The 14225-nt window shown below is 42.3% G+C and overlaps 1 protein-coding gene across 2 annotated transcripts in view; it reads right to left on the bottom strand.

The window, feature by feature from the left end:
• Nucleotides 1-6285, bottom strand: part of LOC138250476 (purine nucleoside phosphorylase LACC1-like) — a 72057-nt gene extending 65772 nt beyond the window's left edge. The window contains exon 1 of one of the 2 annotated variants that reach the window (XM_069205397.1): nucleotides 6202-6285. The gene's annotated coding sequence lies outside the window, so the exon portion shown is untranslated. The remainder of the gene's footprint in view (nucleotides 1-6201) is intronic. The other variant, XM_069205398.1, reaches the window with a different exon arrangement.
• Between the last annotated feature and the right edge of the window lie 7940 nt (nucleotides 6286-14225).

Here is a 14225-nt window from a genome sequence, read left to right as displayed (position 1 = left end):
TGTGCAATCCACTCTTTGTATGTATAGCATTTATTGATTCCTTGGGTTGCTCCTCTAGCACTCGTTATGGAGAGGACACGTCAGACATTTCCAAGTTTAAGTCCATTGTGTTCCTTCTCTGCAACTTCTGGATGGACTTTTCAAAACACAAAACAACACTAATTTTATGTCTATTTTATGGGTTGCTCCTCCATAACTCCCGAGATGACTTTCAATTATGTCTTATGTCAATAGTCAATGTGGTTTAGGCCTGTATAACAATGACCAATCCAAAACTAGTAGGTATCTGCATGCATGTCCATCGAAAACTAAAAAATTTCCTAAACTCACGAACTACATACTTGTTACAACACGGTTTGAATGGTCGCATTTACCAAAACTATCAAAAGACTTCCAAGGTAGGCCTCAGCTCATTCATACACTTTCTATCCATGCATATGCTAAAATCTAGCGATCAAGCATACTTGTTTTTGTTTCAAATTGCCATATAAGTACAGTGACAAAACATGCTATGGTCAAAACTCTCATCCTCTCAGACACCATAAAAATACTACCTTTATAGAGCAAAGGTACACACACACTCCCACCCGTAGCACTTCTGCGTAGTAACATACCACCTGTCTGCAAATGCACTTTACTGCCTCAATAAGGGTATGAAGCACTACAACACAAACCCACACAAGGTTTGCTGGAGACGTTTTTTACCCCGTGGCCCATCAAGTACTCTTACTGTACAATATAAACGGGGCGTATAAAACATGCTAGGTAACGCTTACTGACATACTCGTAGAAAATACTCCGATTGGGTAGGCCACGATGCTCATTTTACAGAAACTAAACCAATAACAATAAAATACACACACACTCTTTTAAACCTGTCTGACTAAGTATTTTTTACCCATGATTCTAATTATGTATTGTATGTGCATATGTGTGTTTTATTCATGTGTGTGTGTGTGTATATATATATATATATATATATATATATATATATATATACACACACACACATGTGTATATGTTGTTTCTGTGCCTGGCATGTTTGTGGATCATTGCATGGCTCCTGATATCTATGAATTTCTGCTCTCTTTTTATCACACTTATCTACCCATCACTCTTATGTCATGTCTCTATGAAACTATCCTCCATTCTCACTCAGACTCATCCCAAATCCCTTCGACCACTTTCATCTCCTAAATATCTCTGCCTAATCTCTTCCCCTCCACCTCCACATCTAACTCACCAAACCTCACTCTACCTCTGTGACCTCCCACACAACCCTACTAAATTCTCCTGCATTCGTCTCACCCTACTTCTATGCTCTCCCTAACCCATCCACATCCTCTTTCCCCTCCGCTCCCCTATTATTCATCTCAAGCCTTTGGATTGAGTAAATGAAGGATAAACTCCCAATTAACACTTCTGGATTTCTTTCCTCCTCCACCCCTCCATTACTCCAGTCAATCTAACTAACAAACTCTCATATCTGCAACTCAAATTAACTCATAATAATACTAAAACTGTACTCCTTATTAAATTATACTAATCCATCACTAATTCTTGTTGGGTACCGGAGTAGCGTGCTACTCATCGAAAAGCGCTTCGACGCCTCGTCAGGGGTAGTAAGCGCTATATAAATACGATTACAATTACATAGTAAAGTGAACTTTTGCTTTAAGCATCACACATAGCTGTTGACTCATAATAATGCACACATCTGCCAAACTGACTTATTTGCCTATCCTCCTAAAGAAAGTTACAGAAAAAGGATACATACTCTTCCAGGCCCCAAAGTTCTAATATTAATTCCAAGGTATATGAAGTTTCTAAGTAATCTGTCATCCCTAATCACAGCCTGGCCCTACTTGTAGCTCAGGTAAATGGACCCTTTCAGTTTATATTCCAAGTGTGTACTGTTAGATCACTTTTCAGCAACAGGTAGCAATATATACAAACTAAACGTGGTTACGAATGTACTATTTAAGCTTCTGTCTGGCTTATCATTCTTATCTAAAGAAGCCTGACAACGTGGTAAACTGCACTGTTATTGTGCATCCTCTCAATGTTGTGGTCAGCAATGGCCACCAAAAAGAAATACTAAATAAACATGATACATCATTTTTCTTTAGCAAAGCTGTCTGTAGAGAAATAAACACCCATGACGCCCAGGGCCAGATGCATGGGAATGGCACACATCTCCAGCCTACTTCACGTGGGTACATCTATAGGTTCATAGTGCTCACAAAGATGCAGCTGCCTCGCCAGTATCAAAACATGCATACATAGAGGACCTTTTGGTCATCATGTTCCCTCCATTGGTCAATTGAACTGTCATTCACGTTTTTCTTCAACCTACTACAGGAAAGGGCAATGTGTCAGCTCACTTTGCACATCTGCTCCCTTCACTTTGACCCATTAGCCGTTGATTAGTTTCCTGTCCTTTTTAGGGTCCAGCCTACAATAGCATGCTCCAGCACATGCATACTGCGTGCAAGATAATGTTGTAGTCAGGAAAGGGCTTGAGCCCGTCTGTCGCTCACCATTTGTTGGCTTGCATGGCACTCTTTTTAATGCCTCGTAATTCGTCCACTTCAGGCCTGGCCTCATTTCCAGTCCCGTCCGTGGAGCAGAGACCAAGCACTGATAGATTTAACTTAATTAGTGCTCGTCTGCTGCTCCGGATGTGATTGAGGTACTATTTCTTCCCCATCCAGCTGCTCCCTCAGCGTTTTCTTCCCTTGTTATACTTGTGTTTGTAAACATCCTTGGTTTGTGACTATGAGACAGTGAGCCAATCTTGCTGCCTTGCTCCGAATTTCTGAGTTTGTCCCTCATTTGCTCAGTATTATTGGTTTTGCTATCAGCATGCAATCAAGGGATAAACAAGCACTCTGAGCTTCACTTCCTTTGACGTGTTCTTGCAGTGCTCGAGCCATGGCTCTCTGCACAGAACCCATCTTTGTGTTTGGCCCTTCATTTATGGGTGACGTTCTGCTACTTTTCCCCCACAGTTTCTCGGCTCAGGGGACAAACAAACAGCCTGTCTGATGCGGTCTTTGTCAGGTATTGTCATTTCTCATGCTGAATCAGACCCATAATCACTCCTCCCCAGTGGTGGTATAAATGGCACTCATTAGTCAGACTTTATTCCTACAGACTGGGGCACAGTAAACATCCTGGGCCCTGCGCTGAAATCATTGCGGGCATCAAGTGACGCAGTTGCGTCAGCAGACTTTAGCAGAGCATCGTTTAAGCCACTTACATCTACCAGCATTTGTGTTTAGCCTTATGATAATCTCTTGACAGGTCTGTGTGCCGAGACTGCGTCTGCCGCAGGGTGGCACACCCCACCCATGGCAGACCTCCTTGGCGTGGGCAGTTGCCAAATGAGTTGGGGAAAAAATGTCAGTTTGTAGGTTTTATGAACGATTCAAGGTGATTGCACAACGTTTGTAAGCTATTAAAGTGAGTGCAAGGATATAAATGCAGAGCTATAACAGTGGACTTCTGATAGTAAGGGGGAAATGTCAGTGGTGACAAAACTAGCAATATTGTTTCATTCCTTTCCCATATGTAGAGACATTGACTCTCCTTAGTTGGGTCTGTTGCTTCATTTTTTTAAAAACATTGTGTCGTTCCTCTTATTGTGCACGGTTATTCCATTAATTCTACTGCAAATTAATAACCGAGAGCTGTGGTAAGAACGTCTCAAAGGCTGCTAGTATCAAGCGTTTCATTACCAACCTAAAGCATTCTGGTAAGTGTAGTCCTAGACCATTCCAGTTGCTCTATCCCAAAAACGATGAACTGTAAAAGAAAAGGCGACCCACAGCCAGAGCACTGCTGCTCTATGACATGGAGTCCTCTGGTACTCTCACCACAGCGCCCTCACCCCTTCCACTTCCCAACATCTTCCCCAGCTCTCCAACGGTAGACTGAAGGCAAAGGGCTACAAGAGCGCCAGAATGCCCCGGATTGGTGTTTGGAGTAAGGAGAGCGCTTGCATTCGCAGAATCTAGTATGAAAAGCTGTACAAATAAGGATTAGCAGGACTTGTTAGAACTGAATCATGAAAACAAATATCTAAAGCGGGCAATCTACTTCTAATTCCTGCAAAGTTATAGTACTTTCTTATTCACTACAGAAACAGTGGTAAAATGGCGTATAAAATGTTCTCACTTAAAATGTTCTGACTAGTGAATAAATTATTGCTTTGAATTGTTCCTGGTAAAATCAACAGTCCCACAACCCTAGCAAAGTACTTTTTCAAATAGTATTTGGATTTTATTGTAAGATTCAACTGTGTTGTTTGCTACTTACCTGCTTCAAAAAATATAAATTGTCTCTGCCATATCTTTCATAAGAGGTGAAATCTTAATGTGTTTGCAAGTTTAGTTTAATGTTTTCTCTTTGATTTTAAAACTACCACATTAGTCTAACTTGGTGCTTTTAAATAACCGTTTTCAAAAAGCGTATTCCTGATCAATGTGGAGGTTGCATTATTTGGTATTATTCAAGGACATTGCTAGTAGATATATGCTTCTGAGGATGAAAAGTAGTTCCTCTCAACTTCTTTTAAACCAGCCAGGCTAGATTTTAACCATGGGATCACTAGAGCTGAAATCCTCGTTATTTAATCCCCTTTATTTTCACTTGATCCACATTCAAGCTCACCCGAACCCACGGACCTGAACGTAGGTCTCTTGTCCGATCTTCTTTAGAGGAATACATTTGAAGTGGTTATCAAAAAGTGGATTTGCATTCAAAAATCGAGCAAAGCTTTTCCCTATAAAGTCCTTTGCTAATCAATGAAGGAATTTGGTTATAAGTGAAAGTATAATATTAAGTAGCAAACACATAGTTGCCATTTTGAGCACGGTTGCGTAGTCATTCTAGGAAACAACATTCAAAGGTACGTCACTGACATACCTCATATTTCCATTAGAAAACTTCACACACGCAATTCCATGCCACAGCATTCCACAACAAACAATTTCAAGTCAACACATCTCTCCCTTGCACTTCCACCAACCCCGTCAACTCTCTTCCACACACCCACTACCCCCTCATCTCGCAATCCCACTGCCCCCACTCATTACTCCCTATCTCCTCTCTATGCTGCCTCCTCATATATACTAAGCAGAGTATCTTTCTTGTGCCTTTTCAAGGCTTCCATCTCTCAAATCTACACTAGCCTCCTCTTCTTAGTCTTTTCTGCGTACTCAGGTCCTCCCACTCTTTATGCGTTTGTGGCCTGCTCTTCCCTTCTTTCTCACACACTCTTTCTGCTCCTCTGTCTCAAGTTCATTCACCACTTCTTGCGCAAACTACGTATCCCTTTCTATTCTGTGCAGTTCTTACCCCTATCTATTCACCATGCCACATAATTTCACTACACAAATTCAGTACACACTACACAATTCCACCCCACAACTAACAATTTCAATACAACCCACATAGTTCCATTCCACATCACGTACATCCGCCACACTCCAAACCAAAACACATACGTAAAAGACACTGATTTACAACGCCAGTAGCTCTAACTCCCCCAAGTGAGACTCACTGCATTGCAAACGCTTGTTTAAGTTGTTTTTATAAGAGCTTTAAGTGAAATTGTGACTCTACCTGCAATTTAAGTGCGTATTAGCTATGTCTTCTTCTTGTCTCCTTCATAAAAAAATAATAAGGTAAACTGCACGATACGTCTGAAAAGCTGCTCAAATGGTCTCTTAAAATAACATACACATATAAAACAGCCACCTCAGCGGAACTTTCTTTTAAAAAAAAATTATTACAAGCATATGATGGCCACAATTAGGTGGCGTTCTGTTTGGTTGTTACAGCATATGCTTTCAATAATAAAAAATGTATATTAAAGAAGACCATTGCACCGGCCTACAAAACCAGACATGTATCAGTTTATGTTTTTTCTTGGATCCTAACAAGGGTTATTTGGCGGAATCGTGTGCTTATTTTGGCAGCATCAGACGGAAGGGTGACGATCGTTCATAACACATTAACGGTACTGCAAGAAAAACAAAGAAACGCTAGAGACAATCGATTTTTTCCTGCCTCATGATAAAAGAGCGCAGGAGAGACAACACCCATCCGTGTCATTACTGAAAAATAAAACACTTCCTCACTAATCTAAGTAAACTCGTTAAAACGGAATACTGCGATGAGAGCATCAGACCTTACCGTTACCGAAGAGCGGACAAAAACACAACACGAAGTCAATGCGGTTACAACTCAATGCTGCCGCGGATCTTCACTCCGTCGCGGCACTTAATAGAAGAAGGACTAAGGCCGCGCAGTTTTCCTCGTAGCACAGAGCAACGCGACGGCCATCTTGCAATATGGTGAAAAATAATGTCTATTACCGAAGGCAGCAGACCCGCAGAAAAAACGAACGACTCTTCCTTAACAACATATACGGGTATACCATGCTACATATTTTAAATTCGTTGTAGAGTCGTTTTTAATCCAGGACATTTCAAAGAAAAAAGTCAGTGAATTGTGAAACTTAACTTTCTTGGGTTAATTTTACAACACTGTACTGTCTCACCGACAATTCCTGAATTAATGAGGTACTCAGCCATAAATATGAAGTCACGAGCAGCATTTTACCGGATGAGAGCACACTTGGGAACAAAACAGAGGCCATCTTGGTTGGAAAAGCAAACTCAGTTTGGAATAATATCTTGGTGGCTCAGTTCACTTTACACCGCTGCCAACGCGCCCCTTTATGATATTTTATTACACATCAGAACTCGTTTTAGGCCAATGAATCTTTTGACCCAGTTGAGCGACACCGTAGGACGAGATAGCTAATCAATAAATACATCGATAATGTCATCAATATTTATCACGACAATGCATTTTACTTTATTCAAAGTCATTAATCAATTCAAAATGCTACCATGACCTTTCCGCCATGAATAACCACACCAGTTTAATAGAATTTTATGAATTTTATTCCCTATTAGTTACAATCTAGCAGAAAATGTGTTAATCTCAACATCAAGAAACATAATAGCATAGTCACGATATGGCAACTTTGATAAGATTTCATTAAAGCGAGAATCACAAACATCAGAACATAACACGGAGTGAACATAGATCAAGTTTGGCAGAGTGTCAATATCGCGTCAGTTCAACAAAGCATAGTCTCAGTCGTTTGTCTATCTGCGTCAGTTTCGGTGAAAACCTGTCCTAACCACTGATTGGCATTAGCATGTTGGGCTTCATGCAAAACAATTTAGAACACTAATTTGGAAAACATCTAGCTAAGGTCTGTCAAAAGCAATCAGTTGGTACCTAGAAAGGAAAAGCAAACAGACAAATTACAAATGCATTGTCATCATTACCCTCCAAAGATTAGGTCAGCGCACAGGTTCAGTCTTCGTCTTCAGGACATCAGTCAAATCGCCATCAGTCAGAACTCAGCTCTGGGGCAATAGGGCACTTCCCTCATAAAGAGGTAAAGTGTAAAATGGACAAACTAAGGGCAAGGATGGTTTTAATAAAATTTCAAGTCATCAAACAGAGTGACAGATTTTCTGGATAAAAATCAATAGCATTCCCTAACCCGCCTAATTGACCTTTCTGTGACATGGGTTTTTTTTATCCCTTTTTCGTAGTACATTCCCCCAAAATCCTATTGGACATTTGCTATACCCCACTATCTTTAACCTATCGTATAACGCATTAGGTAATCCTAATCTTCACCCCATATTGGTTTACAAGTCTTTGATTGGTCTTCGTAATTGACGTCTTCAGAGGTGGCTCATCCCTTGGTAGTTCTTTCCACATCTTTTGGTCAGCAGTTCCATTGTCTTCCCCGGTTTGAATGACCTTGTACATTACATTAATCTACAATGTTTCAATTCATTTATAACATTTAGTTTTCAAGACGGTGAGAAGCAGTGGGAAACGGATCTACATGGTTACATTCATCTTCCAAGTTTGAAGAAAAAGAACAAACAGGGTCATGGCTCTTTGTGAGTCAGCACACTGAAAAATAGAAAAATGCATTTAATATGAGAGCCGAGCAGCTAAGCTGCAGCTCATGCTAATTTAAGGCCTATGAGGTTTTCAATACAGATTTAATAACGCAAATGTTAGTATAAGCTCATTTGAACGTAACATAAACATTTTGATCATCATTATTAGTTTGCGTATACATTGGTGGCCACTCTTCGTGGTCACAATTTCAAGTGCACGTCTAAGCAAAATGACTATTACTATAGTTTCTATGCGGCATCATCACACATTAATTCATAAACATTTCATGTTAATATAGATTATATAAGCTACGCTCTCTCACCGCCAACACCTGCCGAATCTGCTAGAAACCTGGGCATCATTAATGACGAAACTCGATTTATGAGCGACCAGGTTAATGCAATTTGTGGAGACTGCTTTGGCCTACTGAGGATGATCAGGAAGATCTTCAAATGAGTTTCCCCATAGCTGCAGGAAGACCATTGCGCACTCTCTTACAGTTTTGATTATTGTAATTCACCATACCTAAGAATGTGTTTACATTACTCTGCCAAACTCACAGGGCTGTTTATAGCACTGGCACTCTGCTCCTCTGGAACAAGATCCAGAAGCATATATCGACTAGGAATCTTCGGTCTTGCTCATCAGACAACCTTGTGCAGAACTGAATTAATCAAGCCTGGATGGTGGGGGAAGGAGTCACTCTTTTTCCCATGTGGCAGATACTTTATCTTATTGGAGGGAGATTTTCAAGCTCCTCCTATTCCCCAATAGGCTAAAAACCTTTCTGTATGAAACGTAGACCATCATTTTCCCCCGGTATAAAACTGGGTGTCGGTTTCTCAAAAGACCGGGGGGGCTGCAGGTGCAGTGTGTCTTTAGGTGTCAGATATCTTTGTCCAGAGCTTTGCAGTCAGGGGGGTCTTTGGTATTCCATCTGCAGTCGTCGCTGTGGAGGGGTGGAGTGGTCAACCCAGGGTGGGCACTGGCTCGCAATCGCCTGGGGACCCTCGCTTGCTGGGTGGACCATCTGGACACAGGCTGTGGGCGTCAGGTGCACAGGGGTCAGGTCTCACGCATCTGGAGTGATGTGGGATTCCTTAGTTGTTGGTTTTTCTCAGACAGAGCTGCTGTCCTCTGGAGTTCTTGGTCCTTTTGGGTGTAGGGCAGTCCTCTGGAGCTGGGCAAGGTCGCTGGTCCTGCTTTTGCAGGTTCTTTGAAGCAGGAGACAGGCTGGTAGGTCTGGGGCCAAAGCAGTTGTCGTCTTCCTTCTTTGCTGGGGGTTTCAGCTAAGCAGTCCTTCTTCTTGTCATCAAATCGACAGGAATCTGGTGAGCTGGGTTCAGGGAGGCCCTTAAATCCTAGATTTAGGGGCCTTTTAGGGGTCAGAGGACAGTAGCCAATGGCTACTGTCCCTGTGGGTGGCTACACCCTCCTTGTGCCTACTCCATTTGGGGAGGAAGGCACAAACCTAATCCTATTGGTCCCTGTCCTCCAAACCAAGATGGAGGATTCTGCAGAGAGGCGGTCACCTCAGCTCTGGACACCTTAGGGGTGCTCCTGGCTGAGGTGGTCACTCCCTAATTTTCCCGCCGGACTTGCCGCCAAATGTGGGGCTTTGTCAGGGGGGATGGGCAGCTCCACTAGCTGGAGTGCCCTGGGGCACTGTAATCCGAGACTTAAGCCTTTGAGGCTCACCGCCAGGAGTTACAGTTCCTGCAGGGGGAGGTGTGAAGCACCTCCACCTAGGACAGGCTGGCACAGACCGATCAGTCCTACACTAGCAGTTTGGCTAAGATACAGGGGGCATCTCTAAGATGCCCTCCGCATGCATTTTCCAAATAAATCTCACACTGGCATCCATGTGGGTTTATTGTGCTGAGAAGTTTGATACCAAACTTCCCAGTATTCAGTGAGCCATTATGGAGCTGTGGAGTTCTTAATGACAAACTCCCAGACCATATACTCAATATGGCTACACTGCACTTACAATGTCTAAGAATGGACTTAGACACTGTAGGGGTAATTGCTCATGCAGCTATGCCCTCACCTGTGATATAGTGCACCCTGCCTTAGGGCTGTAAGGCCTGCTACCTATCCCACAGGCAGTGGTTTGTGGCATGGCACCCTGAGAGGGGCACCATGTCAACGTTGTCTTTTCCTCCCACCAGTACACACTGGCTACAAGACAGTGTACATGAGCTGGGTGAGGGGCTCCTAGGGTGGCATAATACATGCTGTAGGCCTTAGAGACCGTCCATGGCCATAGGGCCCTTGGTACCATGGGCACCATTTACAAGGGACTTAACTGTGTGCCAGGGTTGTGCCAATTGTGGAAAGAAAGGTACAGTTTTTGGGAACAAGCACTGGTGCTGGGGCCTGGTTAGCAGGATCCCAGTGCACTTTCAATCAAAGTTGGCATCAACACTAGGCAAAAAGTGTGTGGGGGGGGGGGGTAACCCTGCCAACAGTGGCACTTTCCTACAAGAAGCAATTGCTTTAACGCTACCACTTTTGCTGAACGCATTTTTGACAATGGAAAGTTCTCAGTATTTCCTGCATGTCGTGTTTTGTAGTGCTGCTCCAGGTTATTCCTCCTAAGAACATTTACTTCCTCTTTGCAAAGCAAACAGGTACTTTCTATTTTGGCTATTCAACACACAAATACTCTTCTTCCCATCATGCCTGGAATGACCTATATTCACTCTGTATAGATCTGGGTCATTGGTAAGGCCTGGTAACTGGACTGTAGGCCACTGCAGAGCTCTCCAGCAGGTTTGTTACTGTGCAATAAGTAAAAAGGACCAGGAACCAGACTTCCTCCACACGAACAATGGACCATCACCGCCTCACGACAGATGTACCGATGCCTCCTCATGAGAGATGGGAGGACAACACTTCCTGCTACAGACCTCTGTGAGCAACACCAAAATAATGGTTTGTTTAAACATACAAAGTGATGTGTTAAAAGAGAACCATGCACATTGTGATTAGACATGTAATCGTTAACGTACATGCTGTCCTTGGTCCATTTCCAGAAAAGCATGTAATAAAAGGGATTTTTTTGCAATCATGTTGCACCTTGCAAGGCATCACAGTTTGATGGTTAAAAGGTACTCCACTTGGCACTTCTTTGAAGCCCGTCTCATGTTGGGTACACGTGACCTGATGTTGAAGAGTCCCTACAAGTCTTCTCAGGTTTCATGGGTCCTGATGAATATTTCTAAAATGATACATGAATGTACTACTAATAATTACTAATTCCATCAGTAACTGTAAATCTCAACATGTGTTTGTGCTATCATGCAAATTTATTTATGTGTGTTTAGTATGTATTGCATTTGGCCAACTGTTCGACAACTGAACAGGCAGCAATGTATGATTGCACATTTGTTATGAAATATATGTGTTACTGTTTCATGTACACACAAAACACAAATAAATATGGAAAAATACTGATGACTGAAAACCAAATATGGCTAAATACAGACGAAAATGTTAGAAAAATAAATATCATAAACCACAAGCCCTAATTAAGGTTATGCCAACAGCAGCGCCCTTCTCATCTTGCTCCAGCCTTGTCCCTGACTGTTCATTTCTGTCTGATTTGCAGAGAGGTCCACCTGGCCTGAAATCTGCTGAGACGGCAAATTTCCTGATTTATGAGTGCAAGGTAGTCACAAAAGCAGACCTTTTAAGACAGTAAGTAAGGCCAGAATTTCTCTTGGGCTAATTACATTCAGAAGATGAGGCGGCATGTGATTGTTGAGTAGTGAGGTGGAAACGCATACTCCATATGACATTCAATACTCATATAGTTACAACTACTTACATATTTACAATGTAGGGTGAGTTCAGGGTTGGCTAGGTTTGGTTTGAGGAGGTGAGAGGGAGGCTGGGGGCAAATGACTGAGGCACTTGGGTTTATGCCTGGTTTCTCAAGTGCAAGAAAGTAAGTGTTTAGAGATCTTTTAAACTCAACCAGTGACAAAGTGCTTTACTTTGGTTACAGGTGAGGGCGTTCCATTACAGAGGTCAAAGAAGCTCGCAGTCTATGAAACCTGAGCTACCAAAGGGCTTTTAATTGGGGGCAATGGTTGTGCAAGTCTAGGAAACAGGGTTTATGTGTATCTAGGAGGTGAGTTCCGGAGCACAGTGAGCAGGTATGGTGTGTTCGGTGACTATTTGAGAAGGAGATAAGGCGAACTGTGTCATACATGTCTTTGGTGAGTAGGCTGAGTGCTTTGTTCTTCTCCTTGTATTTGAATTCTTGGTACCTGCTCAGCCATATTCCCATTTTCCACCAATCAACCAGTGCTTAATTTGTGCAGGTGATGGCAAGCAACACTTCATTTTGAGGACTGGCACTTGCTTTCATCATTAGACTTTGACCTCCTCCAAGAAAGAGAAAAGCAGAAAAGACGGCATGAACTGATCAGGATGACACTAAGATTAATTAGAGTACTCGAAAACAGGACCGGATTAGGATAGAAAACAGGCCTAGGCACCAAAATAAAAGTGGCCCAATTAGTAATTTTGCTAAAAAGGTATCCCATGTTTGCAAATGAGAGCAGTTTTGAACTTGTAAAGACACACAGCTTAAGTGTTTTGCAAGATATGGAAGACTATAGAAGGCATGGAAGAGCTTGCTGCACGCAATGTTTGTTTCAATATCATTGGAAATCAACAGTAAGATGGCTGCTAACTCCCTGCTAACTACCTTAAATATATGTTGAAACACTATTGCCTTGCCTCAGAGTCATGACCATGCATGCATGCATGTAGGGATGAGAAGTGTGTTAGTTGGTGTGAACAGAGTGAGTTCCAGAGTTTTGCCCCCGAATGAAGAATGCTAAGCCTTATAGATGTGATCTGTTGTTCATAATGATTTTGGTTCAGAAGTATTATGCAGCAGAGGTTCTGTCTTCCTCTGAGCTTAGGTTTTGTGGCATTATGTGAAGGTCTGAAGCCAAAAGGTAAAGAAAGAAAGACCACCTCCGAATAACAGTATTATCAGCATTAAAAAACAATTAAGAAACACGAGGGCGCCTTTTATACTGACCCACCCTGACAACCCTGCAATCATAGAGGTACAGTGTTAACTTTATTTTTTCAAAAACAGGAGTCAAGTGTCTCTTGGCATACTTGCCAACTTACACTTTCTTTATCAAAAAGTTACCTTTTTCCCCTCGCTTCCTCCTTAAGTATGCCACACATCTGATCTTGAATGTGAACATTAAAATAATTTTGCCTTTCAAAATGTCTGCCGGCTGTATGGCCGTGGTCAGCCTTCACTGTTCACAATATTGCACACTGGCAGTAATTTGGCTCTTCTGCTTTTACAGTTTTAAGTTTCTCAAAGTATCCTTTGCCACAGTGCCTCATTTAATTAATCCCATAGCTACCTGTCCTCCTGAGCACAAAACTGTGGGAGAACTGAATCAGCCTGCCGGCTTTTTTATTGAGGAAATTGATTTAATTAGTGCTGCTAATTTGATCAGCCATCGGATAGGGGCTTTGTTACTGTTAACCAGCACAATTTTATGACAAGACCGGAAGCTCCTATTATGCATTCTTTTCTTGCTTTAATTAAAACAGCAGCGAAAGAAGAAAAACAACAATTCCCATAAGCCTGGTAGAAACCAGCCAATGGGAAACAAAAGGTAGTCCAATACCAATAACCAATAAATGACCACATAAGCCATTATGACGTAACTGGACTGCAAACAGCCCTCTTTTCTTGCTGCTCGCAATCCAGTTAAGTCGTCTTTTATTATTCCTCTCAAATTTATAGTGCATTTCTATGTTTATGGTAATTTTCCTTGTTCAAAACGTAATGTTTGATTTCTGGACGCAATAACACTTTCTTTGCTGCCCAGTCGGCACGTTGCCGCATTATCATTGTGCTTACACGCTTTACAGCGCGCGCTCGCTTTACTTAACGGTTTTAACCGTTCCTCGCGGCGCGCCATTAATTTGACGACGCGCGAGGAACGGTTCATTCCCGTTTGTCTCTCTTCATACTGCCAGCGCTTCACACTGCTTACCGTCGTCGTTCTTGAACAAAATTCAACCGTGTCTCTTCCAGTTTACTCCGGACACGTCCTTTGCCTCCAGGCTTCTCGTCGTTCTCTCAGGATTTACAGTAGGCAGAATTAGACACGCCCTAGGGCGGAGCCGTGTCTTAGCTTCCCATTCCCTCCATTAACCCCTTCCCA

Source organism: Pleurodeles waltl, chromosome 8, assembly GCF_031143425.1.
Source record: "Pleurodeles waltl isolate 20211129_DDA chromosome 8, aPleWal1.hap1.20221129, whole genome shotgun sequence".
Taxonomy (NCBI): Eukaryota; Metazoa; Chordata; class Amphibia; order Caudata; family Salamandridae; genus Pleurodeles; species Pleurodeles waltl.
This window is presented reverse-complemented; position numbering and strand designations above follow the sequence as displayed.